The sequence below is a fragment of the Sturnus vulgaris genome, chromosome Z (assembly GCF_052056855.1).
Source record: "Sturnus vulgaris isolate bStuVul1 chromosome Z, bStuVul1.hap1, whole genome shotgun sequence".
NCBI classification, from domain to species: Eukaryota; Metazoa; Chordata; class Aves; order Passeriformes; family Sturnidae; genus Sturnus; species Sturnus vulgaris.
Genome location: NC_142283.1, coordinates 28,382,743 through 28,400,989, shown reverse-complemented (window position 1 = coordinate 28,400,989; position 18,247 = coordinate 28,382,743). Strand labels below are relative to the sequence as shown.

The 18,247-nt window shown below is 37.6% G+C and overlaps 1 long non-coding RNA gene across 16 annotated transcripts in view; it reads right to left on the bottom strand.

Annotated features, from left to right (window-relative positions):
- LOC148219759 (uncharacterized) overlaps positions 1-18,247 on the bottom strand; it is a 165,639-nt gene that overhangs the window by 112,709 nt on the left and 34,683 nt on the right. For 8 of the 16 annotated variants that reach the window (XR_015799589.1, XR_015799594.1, XR_015799588.1 and 5 more), the window contains 2 exons: positions 17,459-17,588; positions 6,151-10,133 (listed from right to left, as the gene is read on the bottom strand). This is a non-coding gene — a long non-coding RNA (uncharacterized LOC148219759). Of the gene's footprint in view, positions 1-6,150; positions 17,589-18,247 lie in introns of all 16 variants that reach the window. The other 8 variants (XR_015799592.1, XR_015799602.1, XR_015799593.1 and 5 more) reach the window with 6 other exon arrangements.

Below are 18,247 nucleotides of genomic sequence, written 5' to 3'. Positions count from 1 at the left end.
TTCTTCTTCTTCTTCTTCTTCTTCTTTTTTCTTCTACTCACCTACCTCTTCCTTCTGTAATGTAGAATCCAATGTGCTTTGTTTTGGGTATTTTTATAGATGGTTTCAACAGGTTCCAATAGCCTGCTGTGGTAGGTCGTGTTCATTAACGTTCTTTTATTAGGTGGTGACCACACATTATTTCTGCCATCTGTGGTTGTTGCAATTGGTTACAGAAGTGTGGAGGGTTAGATATCATTTTATACCATTCTTTTAAAAATAATCAGATTACTATGCCTATGAAGTAGCAAGATTTTTTGTGAATTCAAACTTAATCTTTCATTTTACTGCAACTGATAGCATAAGGCTGAAACTAGTCTTTTTGTTGAGTTGTGCTTGATTTGGCTGAAAGAGGAATAGAAACTGAAGGGATCATAGGCAAAATGACTGATCCAGAAATTATTCAGAAACGAATGGGAGAACACCTGGCAATTGACATTGATATTAATAAGTCAGTGGGATGGGAAAGAACCTGCCACATGTGTCATTTGAATATACCTGACCATTGTGAGATACAGAGCAGTTTCTTGCTCGGCTGCCATGCTCACAATCTCTTCCTTAGAAAATCAGCTGCAATTAGCTGATGAGTTCAAACTTATGTGGACATGTGCATAACCTTTCTGTGACCAAAAGAGAGCTCTGTTTCTTGGAAGCCAGGGTAAAAAAAAGGCAACAAAAATTAATCTTGCTATAATGTCTTAATTTTTATAAGCTTCTGTGGGAGTAATAGAGCTAGGCTGTATGTCCAGCTCTTACAGAGATGATTTTATCAACCAGACTCAATTTCACAGGCTGGAGAGCCTGTGTTAAAAGTCTGTGAATGAAATTTTGGACTCATGGCAAATAACTGTGTCACTGTGTCCCAAAAGTCAAGGAAATCCAGCCGAAGTCACCTGACATTATATAGAAGACTAAAAGAAAATGTTTGATTTATTTTTATGCAATTTTTCCACTTTTTTCGCATCATGTTTTACGTCTTCTTATCAAATGTCAGAAGTATTTAAAACAAAGCTTGTTGATATTATTAGTTATGCTACCACACTGATGTGGACTTACATCTCATTATCCTGATACATAGCTCCACTTAAATGTGAGGGAATTTGGCATTTATATTGTCACCAGCTTAGGAACAGAAACTGTGAATTCTTCACTATGCAGTATCAGCTTTGATGTTGCATGTGTTCAGGTTTTGAGTTATTTCTCTACAATATTTAATGTTTTTAAATTATAATTTGAAGACTTGTCTACCTAAACCTAAATTATTGTGTCTCAGTAATTTCACTTGTCATTAACATTATTCTTTTAATTCAGTCACAGTGCTACAAAACATTCACAAGTCTTCTCTGAAGGAGAAAAGGCTTAACAAGGACAACAATTTCCCTAGAGAGGCAGAGCATACTTACACAGCTTTCCACTGACCATGCTCCCTGACTGACCATGCCTCTTTATAATGGAAGTCTTTTTCTGGGAATAGGACAGAAAGCAGATAGTCCAGCAATGCAGAGTAATATGGACCAGAAGACTGGCTGGTCATATAGGTACAGGATTAAAATAATAATATTCTCTCATATTTTAGATCTTTGAGATGTCCAAGCTTCAGTAGACTTCAGTATGGGCTGAAGGATAGCCAAGCTAGTTCTCAATAAAATAATTAATGAACAAGGTGCTTCCCACCCACAGCTCATTGATAGGGACTTTACCCCCCACAGGCCTGCAGGAAGGAATAATCAGAGATTGTCTGCACCCCAGCTTAGACCCTTTCAAGGCTGTGTATCTCCAAGACATATTACAGTCTCTTGTAAATTACATGTGCATGTCATTTGCAGGAGATAAACCAGTCCTTTTAGAAAAGAGAAAAATGAAAGAACTCCTGTGGAAAAAGTTGAAGTATGAACAAATGAAAAATTGCTCAGTGGAGCAATCATCAAGTCTTTGGCCACAGAAAAAATCAGTTACAGACTTTTCATTTGTCACAAATAAATCTTTCATACCTAAAACTCACGTTAATTTTTCTTTTTGTTGTTGTTGTTTTACATAGATGTTTCCCCAAAAGAGAAAAACCTTCCGAACAAAAATCTCTGTGCATGGTCAAAAAATATTTTCTTCCATTTTAGTCAACATTATGTATAAATAATCAGATGAAAAAGAAATCCTGCTGCCATACCAGTTAAACTCATGGGAAATACATGACAGTAATTAACTGTGTTAAAATACATGACTGCAGACAAGCCGCCTCCTATCCTACCTTCCACTTAAGTGTTTACCTCTTTTGCATCTCCTCAGCACACAGAAGAAGAGGTCTTACACATTATTTTTTCATTTTAGGCCTCCTGCTTCTGCCCTTGATTGAGGATGCAGCTCTGAATTTCCTGTCAAAACTCTTTTCAGGCCAAGAAACAGAAAGAGGTGGGGTTTGTAAAGAGAAATCATATCCTATAAATATGGGAGGACTATGTAGAATATCCTAATGGCCTGTTTCTGCCTCTTTCCAGCAGACCTTTAGTGCTCCTGCTGCAGCATCTACTGGTTGACTATGCAGAAAGCCAACAATTAAGTGTGAATGTATACAATTGTAAAGTGCCACTAGAATTAAGTTCAGCTCACTCCTTTGTTCCTTCAGTTGCTTTGCCTGTGTGTTCAGTTTTACAGAATACCTTTCTGGTCTGTTCCTCCTTGGTTTTCTCTCTAGACCTCGATATACTTTTTTTTTTTTTGTACGATGGGTGCTTTCAAGTTTCACCAAAATCCAAAATTTTTAGTATCTGGAAATCTGACGGCTTTCATCTCCCCCTACCTTTCAATAGCACAACCACTCATACATTATTTAAGTGTAATTAAGTTTTCCACTGATTCTAACATAAATTTGAGCATATTTTTAAAACTTCTTCTTTTTCCCCTGCTTTATGTGCTATGCTATGCCAAGACATTAAGTAGAGTGCTAAGGAGCATGTCACCACTTCAGTAAATATTTCAGTCATAAAAGAGCCTGCTGCTTTAGCCAGCCCTGCCAGTGACTGCTTAAAACTTAATATGTACAGACAGTGCCCAAAAGTTTGACATCTCGCAAAACTGAGCTGTAGCTCAGCTGCTAGGAAAGTGTCCATTATCTCACTTAGTATAGTTGATCAATCATAGATTTGCCAGTCTGGAAGCCATCCTGCATGTGTTTCTGTCTTGGTAGATTCTGAGAGGCAGCTTCTTTGGCACTACTGTTGTAGTACTGCCTGCAGTGATTATGGAAATCTTATACCTTTAGGAACAGTCAGTTATACCTTTGCTCCAAGACAGCACCAAGATGACAAGTTATTGTCCAAGTGTCTTGGGCATGAAAGTTACAGAGCATCTATCAAAAAATCTCAAGGGGTAATGGTGTTAATCTCTCTATCTTAGAATGAGTGTAAAAGCTCTGAAGAATCAAGTGAAAATTTTTTTGGCTGACACATAATACTGAGGCTTTTAGTGGAACTAGATACAACTGATCCCACAATCACAGAATATATCTAGTTGCAAGGGACTATCAGGATCATCAAGTCCAGCTTCGGGCCCTACACAGGACCATCCCCAAGCATCACACCATGTGCCCAAGAGGATTGTCCTTCTTGAACTTTGTGAGACTGCTTGAACTCTGTCAGGCTTGGTGCTGTGATCACTTCCCTGGGGACCCTGTTCCAGTGCCTAACCACCTTCTAGGTGAAGGTGAAGGTGAACTTAAATCTTCTCTGAGATGGCTTCAGGCCATTCCCTGGGTCCTGCCCCAGGTCGTCATAGAGAAAAATCAGTGTCTGCCCCTCCTCATCCCCCGAAAAAGAAGTTGTAGACTGAGATGAGGTCTCCACTCAGTCTCCTCTTCTCCAGGCTGAACATACACATTGACCTCACCTGCTCCTCATACAACTTCCCCTTAAGACCCTTTACTGTTTTTGTTGTCCTACTACTGGGTCCTACAACCTAAATAACCTTGCATATATGTTGCCACTATCTGTGTGTATATTGTATACATACACTTTCATACTGTGCCTTCTGTATTGTACTGTAATCTTATTTTTCTGTTACCAGTGCTCATTTTAGGCAGGAATGGTGACTAATTTACATAATAAACTTGGGGTCTACTACCTTAGGTGGTTTAAGATACTGAGATTGACACACGTTAATACTGCAGTGTTTCTACCACTGTGGAATCCAGATATTAGCAGTTTTGGATCATTAGTTGCCACAGTTAAAAGATATCTATTAAGTTAAAATTCATCAATTGCTCCTTTTCAGAGCAGTTCAGAACAAATTTCATTTTTACGGCTCTTATGAGCAATTCAAGAATTATTTTCAATATAGCATTTTATAGGTGCCATTGTATAAGAAAGTTATTATGTATATGGAAAATGTGCTAGAAGAGAAATGCAAATAAGCATAAGCCTCATTGTGATTTAACTCTTCTAGAGTTCAGAATAATGTAAAGGGCTTGATTCTTTTTTTTCTTTGCTGTGCAAATGTATATAGATTGTACACAGACTGAACCCCTCACCTATACTACAGCCTTGACAAAAATGCATTCAGTTAATCTACACAGTGTAGAATCATCACCTCAAAAAAAATTCACTTTTTTAAAAACTAGAGGGAAAATAAATATAGTGCAGTAAAATTGTTGAGTAGAGGAATCTATCTGGACATTTCACAAAACATTTCATTATGCTGATAATTCCCAGAAGTGCTCTCAAGAGTGCTTTAAGCTGAGGATTACTGCACTGGATCTGATGGACTTTTTTTGTAGCCCCTTTAAAAGGCAGTGAACCGTTTTTCTATTTTATTTAAATAATGCCCCTTAAAATGGATTTTTAGAGGTATAATAACTCCTTAAGAGTCAGTTATGCTAAACAGTTTCTCTTGATAGAAATGTTGTAAAACTCATTAACTGCACAATTTCAGATGCCGGCTTGGTGAGCACTAACTGACATGTGAATGGCCAGAGTTTGTAAAATAAATTTAAATAGTTGTTGTATCATACAGCTAGCAATGCACAAGCTGTAAGCCACAAGGGGCTCAAACCTGACAGAAAATTACTTCAAGATGAATGAAAAGTGCTTGTTTCTCTTTATTAGTTTTTAGAGAACAATGAAAATGTTGAATTGTTTACAGAAGGGTTGATTAAATGTGGTCAGTAGGGCCATGTACCTACTGCTAACTGTTAGCCTTCCCAGCATCCTGCCTCTTCCCTCCACCCCATGCATCTTCTTACAGACTATAATGGTCACACATCTGTGTGTGAAATGTGCTCATTTTGACATTCCTCTGCTGCTCTGAGCTGTTGAGGCCTTTGTTAGGTAAAACACTGTTGTCAAGCCTAACAAGCAGCTCATGCAATTTGCTGGACACTGCCACAGAGAATAGCTTTGCTATGAATTGCTTCAGCATCTAACAATACTTGGTTCAATATCGAAATACATATGCATTTCTCTTCTTTGTTCAGCCCTGAAACTTTCAATATCTTGAAGAAATACATATTTTGCATTAAAAAAAAGATCTGAAATGGGCTTGACATCACAGCACAATCTTTGTTTTATTCTTTTATTGTATTACATGGGAGGGGGAGAAAGAGACTAGTTGTCCTTTTCTGAGCTAAATTCACTTTCTATGTGGTACTAAGGGCACAAGGGGGAGATGCATCATGCCACAACATATTCTAGCAGATTATCTAGTCTGCTTTCAAAGCAATTCAAATTAAGGCCACTTTAGGAGAAGTGGTATTTGCACAAGATGGCAACAGAAAATATCCCTTTGAGGCAGTGACCTTAAAAACAACTTAAAGATCAGGTTCATTTAGCAGTAATCAAGAAAGTAAAAACCACTGTGTATGTTACTATAGCTGTTGAAAATAAAATTGTCTTCCTTTTTTTTTCCCCTTTCCACCCTATTCCATAGCCTTCATCCCTTCCCCCTCTTCCCCAGAAGAAAAATCTACCACTACTGTGCAAGGGTTTGAATGCTATTTGTGGCAATCTGTCACTTTGCATAGTGTTCCGCCCTGATGTGAAAGCAAGATTTTCTCTTTTTTTTTCTATCTGTAGAACATCCTTTTCCAGGCCTATTATGCATATAAACAATGGCGTATGTAATTACCTTTCTGGCGTGGTAATTATTTCTCGGCATAAAAGCTGAAGTTAAGACAATCCATCCATCCTGCTGCCCCCCACCTCCAGATAAGGGATATTCTAAATATCAAACAAACAAAAATAAAATCATTTAGGAATGAAATCAAGGCTGTTTATACCAGCCTGAGAAGGGATAGATAGTATCACTGCAGCCTCTAAATGTCAGCATGATCTTTTTTTTTTTCCCAGGCAGTAATTGCTTTACATTTTGTTTCAGATTGAGTCATTTCAACCTTTGCCTAGAAGCCAGTTTTTGCACCCCACCTCCTTATACTGAAAACTTTTGCACTTTTGCTAGGGCGGATTTCCTTGGCAATTCTGTGGGTAAGAAAATACCATACCTGTCATGTCAAAGCTGTTGGAGGGTGCAAAATGCTGACTTTCTTCTCTTTCTTCAAGCTATGGGAGGTTATGCAGGGTGGTAGGTTGAGAGAGTAAGGGATGAAGGAGAGCTTTTTTCCGTTTTCCCCATCTTGTGTCCATCTTGCTGTGTATGGTTGCCATCCTCAGTGCTACTTTCAGTTGGATATCTATGGATTGTCATAGTTTCATCATATCTTAACTTACCTCAAGGTTCCACTATTGCTATAAAACAAGGGCCTGATCCTACAAAGCAATATGATTACATCTGTGATAAAAGCTCAGGTCAGCTTACTCTAAATCCCCTTAAATTGAGCAGGATGCTCCCATTCGTAGTTCTCTGTTCAGAGACACACTAATGCTTCTTGCTTCCTCCAGTGAGAGCCACACATGGGTAGAGCTGCAGCAGTGCCCCATCAGCAACTAGGAACTGTCCTTCATGTAATTCAGGCATACAGCAAAATACCAGCACAGATATTGCCGACCTATACCTTTACAAAACCAGGCTAAACTACCTTTTATATCTGGAGAAGAGGAGGGTATAATACTGATGCTACAATCAAAGTTACACAGCAGCATGTGTCTCATCATCATTTTTGGTGCAAACTAAATATACAAAATTCAAAATCAGTCTATCTGCAACAACATACACTTATATTTATAAAAGGGTGTCTTGTGTCCTTTCTCAATTAAGTTCTAGGGAGGACTTTTCTGAGTCTTTAATACACACTTAATTCTCAGAAATTAAGGCCAAACTGAAGTGGATTCCTGAAAGTTTCTTTTGTGCCTGACAATGTTGTTTTCAGTGTGTCTAACAAAGTATTTCTAATGCAGATTACTAAAAGAGAGGTGTTTGAATGATTAATCCTTCATTCTCTTCTACACCATATGCACTGGGAGGCTAGCTGCGTGAGTGTTACATGCTTTTAAAAATTAAAGAATGAGGGAAGGAGTAGGACCAAGAAGAAGCATACACAAAACATAAACTCAAAACATTATTAGTGTCCACCTGTTTATCTCATATATACAGACCTTTTATCATTCACAAAGGTGTTAACTGGCACACACCCTAATATTCTATATATCATAAATATATATCATATATATATATGCAGAAAAGACTGCACAGAAAGAAGGAAATAGATGAACCGGTTAAAAATTTCCTTTCTTTCCATTCTCCTCTCCAATTTCTTTGCTGAAGGGACGGTGAGAGGCATACATAGTTACTCACATTCTTCAGCCCAGGAACAACACCAGCATATCAATTAAAACAAATTATGTAAGCAGCTTTCCCAAATTTTTATCTGCTGCTGATGTCAAGAGAGGTAAATAGGAATTAGAATTCATCATTTGGTTTTGTCAGCCAGGTAGTGGATTTTGTGAGGTTTCGTGGGACCTCCGGGTGCCTCCTGTGCACCCACACTGTCGGGCTAGTTCTTCTATTGTTGTTTATAAAGCGAAGCGGCTAATAGTTGCTCTAAAGTTATTTATTGCAGAAGCACATCAGTCTCAAAAGCAAATACAAAGCAGGGCAAAGCAATGGCTAAATGCTAAAAGCAATGGCAAAGCAGCAGTGGCAAAATGCAATGGCAAAATGCACATGGCATAAAGCCGTGGCATAGAGCACCAGCTCTCCCTGATGCATGTTTTTTTATAGAAACTTTTCAACTAGCTAAGACACAAACTCGGACCCACTACTTCTTAACCTATTGCAATTCTAGTTTCTTAGCACGCCAGGCTATGTATAGACTACGTTCATGGCCTATCTTGTTCTAACTGAAAAATGTAAGCAATATTCTTAACTCTAACTCTATTATGTCTGAAGCTAGGTTCTTGGAGCCTCTAAGAAAACACTAGCATGTTTTTCAACCTTCACTAGAACATGTACTACTTCTCAGGCATCTAAGACCTTTTGCTTACTAAAAGCACTTAAAACTTATTTCGTTTACTTACTTATTTTCTCTCTCTTACGTTACAACCTAAATCTTCACCTCTGCCTTATAAGTGAGAGGCCTAATATACTTCAAACCATCTAAAGGTTTCAACTCAATCCTTGCATTCTGATCTCTCTCTGAAGAAATCAGAGAGACTCCCAACTTACTGACTCCAACAGATATAAGGGAAATCTCTTGCAAAATGGAAATCACAATCAGCTGGGGAACACAATCACAGCTTTAAAACCTTTTCTCTTTTTCCTTTTCTTTTTTTTTTTTTGGTTTTTTTTTTTTTTTCTTTTTCTTCTTTTTTTCCTTTTCTTCTTTTAATATATGGGAACAGAAATAATAAGAGCCAAAACAGAGGAAATACTAATTATGTCACCAGGATCTGTGTCTAACTCTCTTCCTTTGAGTTTGAGTAGGTGGTTTTGGAGTTGCCCCAAGTGCCGATTCCATCATTGCTTTGACTGCTAATAAGCTTTTCCCACAAGGAAACATTTTCCCTTGTCTTGAGGAACGATCTGAGGGCCATGTTCACCTCTGCATCTATGCAAATATTTTGATGAGGTTTGAGCTAAGATGTGTTAATTGAAAGGAGAAAAGGGTGTACTGTGAGATGATGGAATCACAGATGGTGGTGGTATCATAAGCTGGTGATTCTTGCCAAATATCTTCTTGTACAGCTTTCCTTTTCTATACCTCTTTTCCTAAGAAGATCTCAAAACACTTTACTTACATAAGTCAGGAGTTCTAGCATTGTTCTGCAATGGAAAATTATTACTGCAGTTGTTTTAAGGTGAAAACACTGAAATACAGAAAAAATTAATGTCATGATCAAGAATAACAAAATATTGTTACTAAAGCTGAAAATAGAACATCAGATCCAGACTGCAGCTAAGCATGTCTCTTCCTTTTCTGTTTCACGCTGATGAGGGCAAGGACCAATACCCTAAAGTTAGCAAGTTATACTCTTCCTGTGCATTTAATCAGACCTTTTTGCAGGATCAAGAAACAGCTGTGAAGCCATCCTTCTTTACAAAAAGATGCAAAAAGTACAAAGTTTGTTCTCTTTTCTGACTAAAAACTTCGGTCAGAAGGAGAAGTTACAAGCTCAAAGAGAAATTAGAGTTTCTGGGTCTGACATAATTTTAAGAGAAAAATATTCTCTTTGGGATCTTTGTATGCAATAATATAACATTGTTCCTTTTCCTATGTGAGGATGTGATGACTTCATCTCCCCTCATCTATGCCCTAAAACTGGGAGTGGCCCCACATTTTTTCAAATCATTTTTTCAAATCATTATTTCTTTTCCCAGCTAATATTTCCATAAAACTTTCATTTTCTGAACTTTAGTCTGGTTGATAGAGCAAATATTGTTTCTCATCCGTTTTCACAGCTTCAACCTCCAGAAGACACCACAGATGAGAGTAACACTACCTTTCCACAAGACACCAAGACTTCTGCTAGGAACCCTAAATAAGCACAGACACTTCAACACTTTTATTTCAGCTCAGAGTATGTCCAATTCAGCAGTCACTGAATTCCATCTTACCTGTTCAGATGATGGGCTTTGATGAACACATAAATCTGTAATCAAGGGGAGGATATTTTACAGTCACGATAGGATGTTGCAGCTTTCCTCTTTGTTTACTGCTGATGGGGTAAAGCAGCACAAGCAGAGAGAGATGAAAGTGAGGTTAGTAAAACAGTGAGCTACTTTTTGCTTTAAAAGAGTGTTAGTATCAGACCAACAGTTTAAATGCTCAGTGTAAATACCGTTCATTTGGTTTTTCAGTTGTAAGACTAGTTAGTAGAAAGATATCAAACCTGCATGTAAAACAAATTTTACAGAGCAGTTCCACAAACATAAAAAGTGACCTCTGTTCCCCAATACAGTGATACTGAAAAATGTAAACCTTTGACCTCTATAAACACTATTTCTGGTTTCCTTTGCCTATGACCTGCAGTTGGTTTATGTCCTACCCTGACTCTTTTATTCCAGGTTTCTAATCTGCAATTACTTATGCTGTAATTCAAATCCAATTTCAATATTTATTACTAGGTTGAATTCACATTAGTTGACTGCTATGTCACATTCCTGCTCTCTGTCATTTTCCGATTCCATTAAGAATGAAACATTAAGACTTAAGAAAAAGGGAAAAAATATCTGAAGAGTGATCAGTGAGTCAATTATGCTTGTGTTGCATGGTCCTCTAATTCACATTAAACTTGTATTGCTCATAGCACTTGAAGAGGAACATTTCTATTAAAAATTAAAGCAGGTGGAGAGTGTCTACAGTGCATAAGATAATTCTTTTTTCTTTCAATCTGGCAGCAGATCACGGCTTTGCCCATTGCTTTGTCCATCTGCACAGATCATGTTGTTAGCATTGAAACACATAATCACAGAATGATTATATGCAGGTGCTTTTATTGAAGAGCTCTGGGAATCAGGTGTGCAGACCCTAATCAGACTCTGACATGGATCCAAGATGGACATGTTTTTATACCCTTTTCGTTATATAATTATATATTAATTATTAAACCCATATTATTCTATTGTGTACATTGTTCTATTGTATTGTATACATTGATTAGCTCCCCCAAATATCCTTTCTCTTTCAAGAATCATTTCTTGTTACGATTAAACAATAATTATATTCAATTACCAAATAATCATTACATTTAACAATCATATTATTTATCATACGATGATTACACAGGTGTAGCTTCACATTATCTATAAAAAAACAATGCTCAATATTCGTTCCCAGGGCCTAGTTCTCTTTCCCAGGCCTGCCAGACCCAACATTTCTTTCCACCCCGAATCTATTGTATGCAATTCCCATGATTTCGGAAACATTTTAACCCTATACTATCAATGCCTCCTTGAATTATTTCATCAGTATTGCTAAATCAACCCTAAATAGCCTTCTTTGTGCCCAGCTTTCACCTGTTTCTGCAGGAAAGCTTTGGGCTGAATCCCAAAAGTCACTTAGCCCCAATATCCAGCTAGCTGCAAAGATGGTGCTGGGAGCAACTGCTTTGGTGATGATGTATGGTGGTTCTTTCCTTCAAGTGCAAGGCCAGCCTAGGCCAGGTCAAGCTCAGAACAACTTACGCAGTGATATGAGCATGCAGGTACAGTTAGAGTGACATAAGAGATTAAATTTTCCTCCAGGGTTCAGCATCACTGCCACCTTGGCCTTAACAGGATGATGAAATATCTCCAGTGAGTTCCCTGCATTGTAATCTCCTAGACAGAGAGATGTCTTGATGTGTTGATCCTGTGTTTGTACAGTACTGAGCACAGAGGGATGCTGTCCTCTAGCTGCTGCACAGTGTCCCACTTCAAATATTTAAAGTAGTGCATGAACACCAAATACTGAGCTTGCCAGTATTGCAGAAAGCAACTGCTGACAACGGCCTACCAGTTGAAAATTAAAAACCTTTTCCACTGATAGCTTTAATTTCTGCTTTGGGGAGTAGGCAGGTAAAAGCTCTACTGCATCACTAGTTTGTCTCCCTGCACTGTTTTATAGCTTTCTTTTTTTAATGCAGATGCTTATGACCATCAAAAAGAGTGAGCTGGTAGGTGTATTTGTAGCTTCTGCTCTTGAAATAATTTTCTGCCCTGCCCCAGAAATACCTTCAAAGAGAACATCCTTTTGCCTCTGCTTTACACCCCACTTGGAGAATGTTCTCAAGTGTGGTCTGAACAATTTTTCTGATATGTTCTTCTGATCATTTCTATTTTGATTAAACATGAGATTAAAAATGAAAATTGTTTGGGCTGGTGATGATCAATATATGAAAAGTATCTCATATTCCTTCAGCAACATTGCTGAAAGTGAGAAGGATATGTCATGGTCTTATGTGCAGCTGCTTGACAGGTGACTAGGAGAAATACCCTAATATTCTGATATCACTTGTAAGGAGAAATAATTTATTCTGTCATATTTGAAAAAAGTGCTCTGATTTCCTTTCTATCTGGGCATTTATTAGGGGTTTCCCACATTATTCAGGTGTCACTAATCTCATCTGAAAACTGGATTTATTGATATTGTGAAAAAAATTCAAATTTATCTGAACTGTTGCACATTGTATGGTCTGGATGATATTAGGACAGGTCTACTTTCCCAAAGTTTTGGGCTACAATTCTGCAACCTGTGAGCCAAATGCCACTCTCACTTTTAGAAATCCTTGTGTAAAAGGCTGCATAACTCCAACACATTTCAAAGACATTATGTATTAAGATTTTTCCTGTTCCCAGAAAGCAGTACCTTCCTTCTCATGAGAAAGCTCAGGCTTTCATGGCATCTCATCATGCTAGACATTGAGAAAAATATACCAATATTATAAGGCTACTGCAACCACTTCATTCCTGAGGTTTTAAAGATGGTATAACCTATTGATCTGAAGCAGTCAGTGTAGTACCAGCCAAATAAAAATAGAGGAATTTTTTTATTCTTTGAGTAGACAGTCTTATGACATATACTGAATGCTAAGATTTATTGTGTAAACAACCAGCAAATTTTGCATCAAAATTGTGAAGAAATCAGTTACAACAATTACTAACTCACTCGTCTGTCAGAAAAGTTCTCCTGTCTCATCCATCCTTTTTTGTGTTCTTAAGAATGTACTCACTGTCTTCTCAGTCCCCAGATGCCACTTTCAGTTTACAAAGGCAGGTTTGGGGTATCCTTCAGGACCTGAAGCTTTGTCTAATATTACCACAAGAGTAGGCTAAACCATTTGGCAGAGTCTGCTCTGCCATTCCCCATGAGGCTTCAAGCCTTTCTGCTCTCTTGATCCATTCCTCATCAGGAGGCTCAGGATTCTGCTGCCACCAGAAGCCATGAAGGCAGGTCCTGTGGCAGTGATGGCAAGGCAGAAATGAGGGCTTTACAAAGTCCAAAAAAAAAAGTAATTTCATATAAGAAAATAACTGTTCATAATTGGGCCTCTGTCTAAATTTTAATGGTAGTAATAATGGAACTTTGAAAAATAATGGAAAATAAATTACGTGCATTTACATAAATACATAAAATACATTTTATAAAATACAGCTTTCAATGGCTTGAATCTTTCAATTACTCGTTGTAACTATCTTTCTAGAGCATGTGCACCATGATATTGGTATCACTGTCCAAACATAAAATTATGCCTGTGTACACCCAACAGGGCTCTTGCTTGTCTTCAGTGCCAACAACTGGGTAAGTCTGAGAAAATTCTGGTAGCCCCCATCCCAAAAAATTCTCACATTCCTGGCACTGATATAGCTTTCAGCCCACCCTGTGAGTGGGCTGGGTGATGCTCCTGCGGATACAGCTTTTTCTATAAGGGCAGGCAGCCCTGGGAGAAGCAACGCAGCCCTGTTGGTGATCATTATTCTAATTATTACGGCAGTGGTTGTTGAGGTTGCTATTGCACAGAATTTCTGGAGCAGCCAGAGACAGCAAGGTGTCTTGCAGTTTGGAAGCAGACAGAAAGCGGGCAAGTATTTTCCTTCAAATAGAGCAAAGCTATATACACAGGGACCCAAAAGGATAAAGGGGGAAAAAATGTAGCAGAGAGAAAATTTCAGATGTGTCACAGATTCATCATTGTTGTTACTGCAAGCTCTGTTTTACTATTTAACTGCAGTTCCAGTCCTGAACCTAGAAACAAGCACAAAGCCGGCAAGAAAAATGCTCAGTTCCATGAGACCTAAAAACACACTTTTAAAACTCAAGAATGGTAAAAGATCTCAGAAAAAATTGCCATAAAACAGGTTTCATGAGTAATCTGTTTTGGGAAAAAATGGGATTTCTGGCAAGGAAGAGGCGAATTTTGTACTAGTTGTGCTCTACACTGATGGGAGCTACTGAGCCTGCAGTTTACAATAAGTGGGTGATAACAAGGCAACACTTTGTCCTTCCATTAACCCTCTCTGGATAACTGGAAATCTGCACACAGGAGCTTAAACTCAGCTGCGGCTAGACTCCTATCTATTCCTGCTTCTAATCCTGATGAAAAGCATGAGGATGGAGAAGTCAAACAGAAACTACTCTGTTTGTGCAGTTCAGAGCTATTTGAATAATCCAGACTTTCATTTTAAACAAAATAATTACCATGGATATGAAGAAATCTTCCTGAGATATGAGTGAAGTATGGATAAAAGCAAAGTCCACTGCAGATTGAGGGGGAGATGGCAGTGCAGAGGAATGAATGCTCCATAATGTGAAGAGAAGTGCTAGAGATGGGGAATTTTTCACATTTTATTAAATCAGACTTCTACAGTAGTTATTGAAAGCAAAAACCACTGAATTATATTTAAATAATAGTTCCATAAATAATGTGTGTTTTCACAGCAGTTGCAAAGTCTGAAATTTATGTGCTAATTACAGACCCCAAATCATCTCTGCACAGATTTGCAATTAAAACTGAAATATTTTCACATACAATATAAGCCCTGTATTCATAGCAACAGCTAAGAGACATGCTGGTTATAGTTTGCTCCATAAATATGAATATTTTATATTTGAACACAATTGTTTCACTATTGTTGTCCTTACATTTGGTATATAAAAACTGGAAGAGTTTAAATCTGAGTGCCACATTGTGGATTGTTATTCCTTTTAGAGAAAATATTCTGTGTATAGTAATGTATGCACTGCAACAATCTAAGGAAATTATGATTATTGAAAGATATAGAGAAAGAAAAATTTCCGTGAATGGTTATCTTCTTAATAAATATTGTAAAAATCCATACTTTTAAAACCCTGTAGTGACAGCAAAGTGAAGGAAGAATGCAAAATTAGGGAGAATGTTGAATAATTCAGTAGCTTGTTATGTGATTAGATCTGATTGGCCCACACTGAAATGCTGCCCATAAAAATTATTTCCCATGGTAGCATTGGTCCTAGGGTGGGGGACTTAAGATGTCTATAAAATGGGAGAACAAGGCTTACTGGAACTAATAATATCATGGCTGTGCAGAATGATTGATGATCTTTAAAAAGGTCCAGATTGGTTTCATCTTTCTTCAGATTTTATCACTCACTCTTTTTAGTCATGTGCAGTCACTAAGGCAAAGAGAGGTAACAAGTGTTTGATGTATGATAGTTGAGCCACTTTTGTCAGAACTGCATTTATTTTAAACTACTCTTGTATTTGATACTCAGAAGATGTAGATGTTCGTTATTTTCTAATCCAGTTGATAAGAGATAAGCCAAGCTTGTGTTAGAGCAACAGTGCCAAAAATCTCAGTAAAAATTAAACAGATCCTCTTTTCTCTCACTGGGACCATTTCCATTACTGATTAAATGGATATAGAGCTCAAGAAGACTGACATCTTACTGGGAGAACTTTGTATCCTTTATTATTTGCAGTATACGCACACACCTTTCAGAATGCTGCTTAAGCTTTTTTGAGTATGTTAACTGTTTCAATTCACTTTACCCATCACAATCTGCAGAGAGCCATTAAAGCTTCTTTTATATCAGAAGACATTTCAGATAAATAGGGGAGAAAATACTTAATTTAACCAGTTAGGGAGGAAAGGGTCATTTCTGCTTGTTTCTGAAAACCTACACACCTCCTCAAATACAACAAATAAAATACAACACATATTTTAATCACTTATTGAAACCATCCTTAGCAGTGACTTACTCAAACAGATTGCAGATGAGCTGAAAAGTACTTGGCATATTTCCAATGGGGTAAAGAAGAGCATAAAATGATTGATCAAGTAGCAACGTACCAGAGTCAAGTTAATTTGAAAAGCCTTTCATTATCTCCATTTGTTCTTATTGGAAACATAAAAGAAATAATTCATCAGGACATTAGGTTTCTGAGACCAGTCGCTGATACGTACACATATATTTGTATGCCTCAGTACAGTTACAGACCGTATGCATACCCATGCTATACACCTTTATGCTTGTGCGTGGCTATGCATACAGATATGCATATCCTCTCCACTTGTGATGGATTTGTCCCCTGTAGAGTTTAATGGTTTTCTATTTTGACAGTTTAAACCCTGACTCAACACTGCTTAACAAAATCAAGAGCGGTTTTCGGTAATTAATTTTTTCCCATCAATAGTATTCTCAAATTGGGCCGTAACAGTAAAGACTGTGAGAGTGAAAGAGCAAGACAATTCATTAGACAACTCTGCAGCAGCTAAAAGTGGCAAGGGATGTCAGACTGTGTTCCTGTGCTTCAATACTAATGAGAGTCATTGCATATTCATAATCCTAAATACAGTCAGCTTCTGATAAAAACTTTTGTCATCGAATCTTCACAGAAAAAGCAAAGCATTGCGCTCCTTGTGTTGTGGCACTTCTACCAAGCCAGCACAAGAATAAGATTGATTGTTTTCCAATGCAGCCTGACAGAGAACTAAGAGATACTGCCCCAAGGGTGCTGAAACTAGGCTTAGTTTGATTACAAGGCTCCAAGTAATCAAAGAAACAAAAGAGAGAGGGTAAGAATGTTGGTTTGCCTTGCTGCTGAGTTTTAGTCTATTTTTTTAATTACTTCTTAAAGATAAAGGACACTCTAAAGATGTTGCTTTTCTTATTCAGTGTTGAAAGTAATTATCTGTTAGGCATTTAGAAGAGTTCATATCAGTTTTTATCGTGGAGAAAGAACGGCAGGTGCTAGCAAACTTGCTCCCATGTTGTAGCAACACTCTTTCATGTCTAAATAGGCACAAATCACTAAAACTCTATGATCAATATGAATAGCAAAGATTAGTGAACTCAACCTGCCAGATATTAAAATCAGCTCTGCCAGGTGTTGTAATACCCAGAATTCCTTTTTTGCTGGTTTCTTTTCTGTTGTTGGTGGTGGTGGTGGTGGTGTTGTCAGCTCCTTCAGCTTCTCATCATTGCTGCCATTTTCATTATTAGTTTTGAGAAACTACCCATCTCCTTTGCGGACAGTCAGATCCCGAAGGTACACAGCTCTACTAGCCTTTAACCTTGTGATACCTGTCTGCTGGAACAGCTGTTAGCATCCACTGGAGTCAGAGAAGAGAAACGTATGTTCAGCATCCACTTTGAAAAAGCCTTGAGCATTTTCTCACTCGTAAAGCTCTGGAATGCCAGCACATTTCCACATCTGTGTAACAGGCAAGCAGGATATGAAATATACATCAAATTAAATAGAACAAGACATTAATACAATGGTTTAAAAATCTGATTACAGTGCTGGATTGGATTTATTTCCCCATTTATTATAAAATCCTGCATTTGGGAAAAAAAGAATTTCACAGCTTAAGAGAACTCACAAAAGATTAAGGATGGGGATGTTTCTGGTAAAACTGTCATATGTATACAGTCTTTGAAAACAGAGCAATTTGTAGTTATGATGATTGAAGTAACTGATTTTTCAGTATTTTCAGTGTTGAGACACTAAATTGTCAGCCATATCGGTTTGATTTCATTAAAACATGAAAACACTGACTTTTGTCTGGGAAAATTTATTTTTCCAAGTATGAAAATCCTTTAAGGAGAAACCAGGCAGCTTGCCAGCTCTCCATACATAGAAGTTTGCAAATGCAGCCCATATTTTCAAAAGTTTTTTAAGGTTCAATGAATGGTGCATGGATCTTTGGCAAATAGCCTTGTATTAAACAGATTTCCATATATTGTTAACATTTCCCTTAAGCCTGTTATAGACTAGTATGTATTCATTACAAATAAATGAATGTCATAGACAGTGGCTTGCATGGAAGCTGTACATGTATTCCAATAAGTTCCTCAATTATGTATAACATT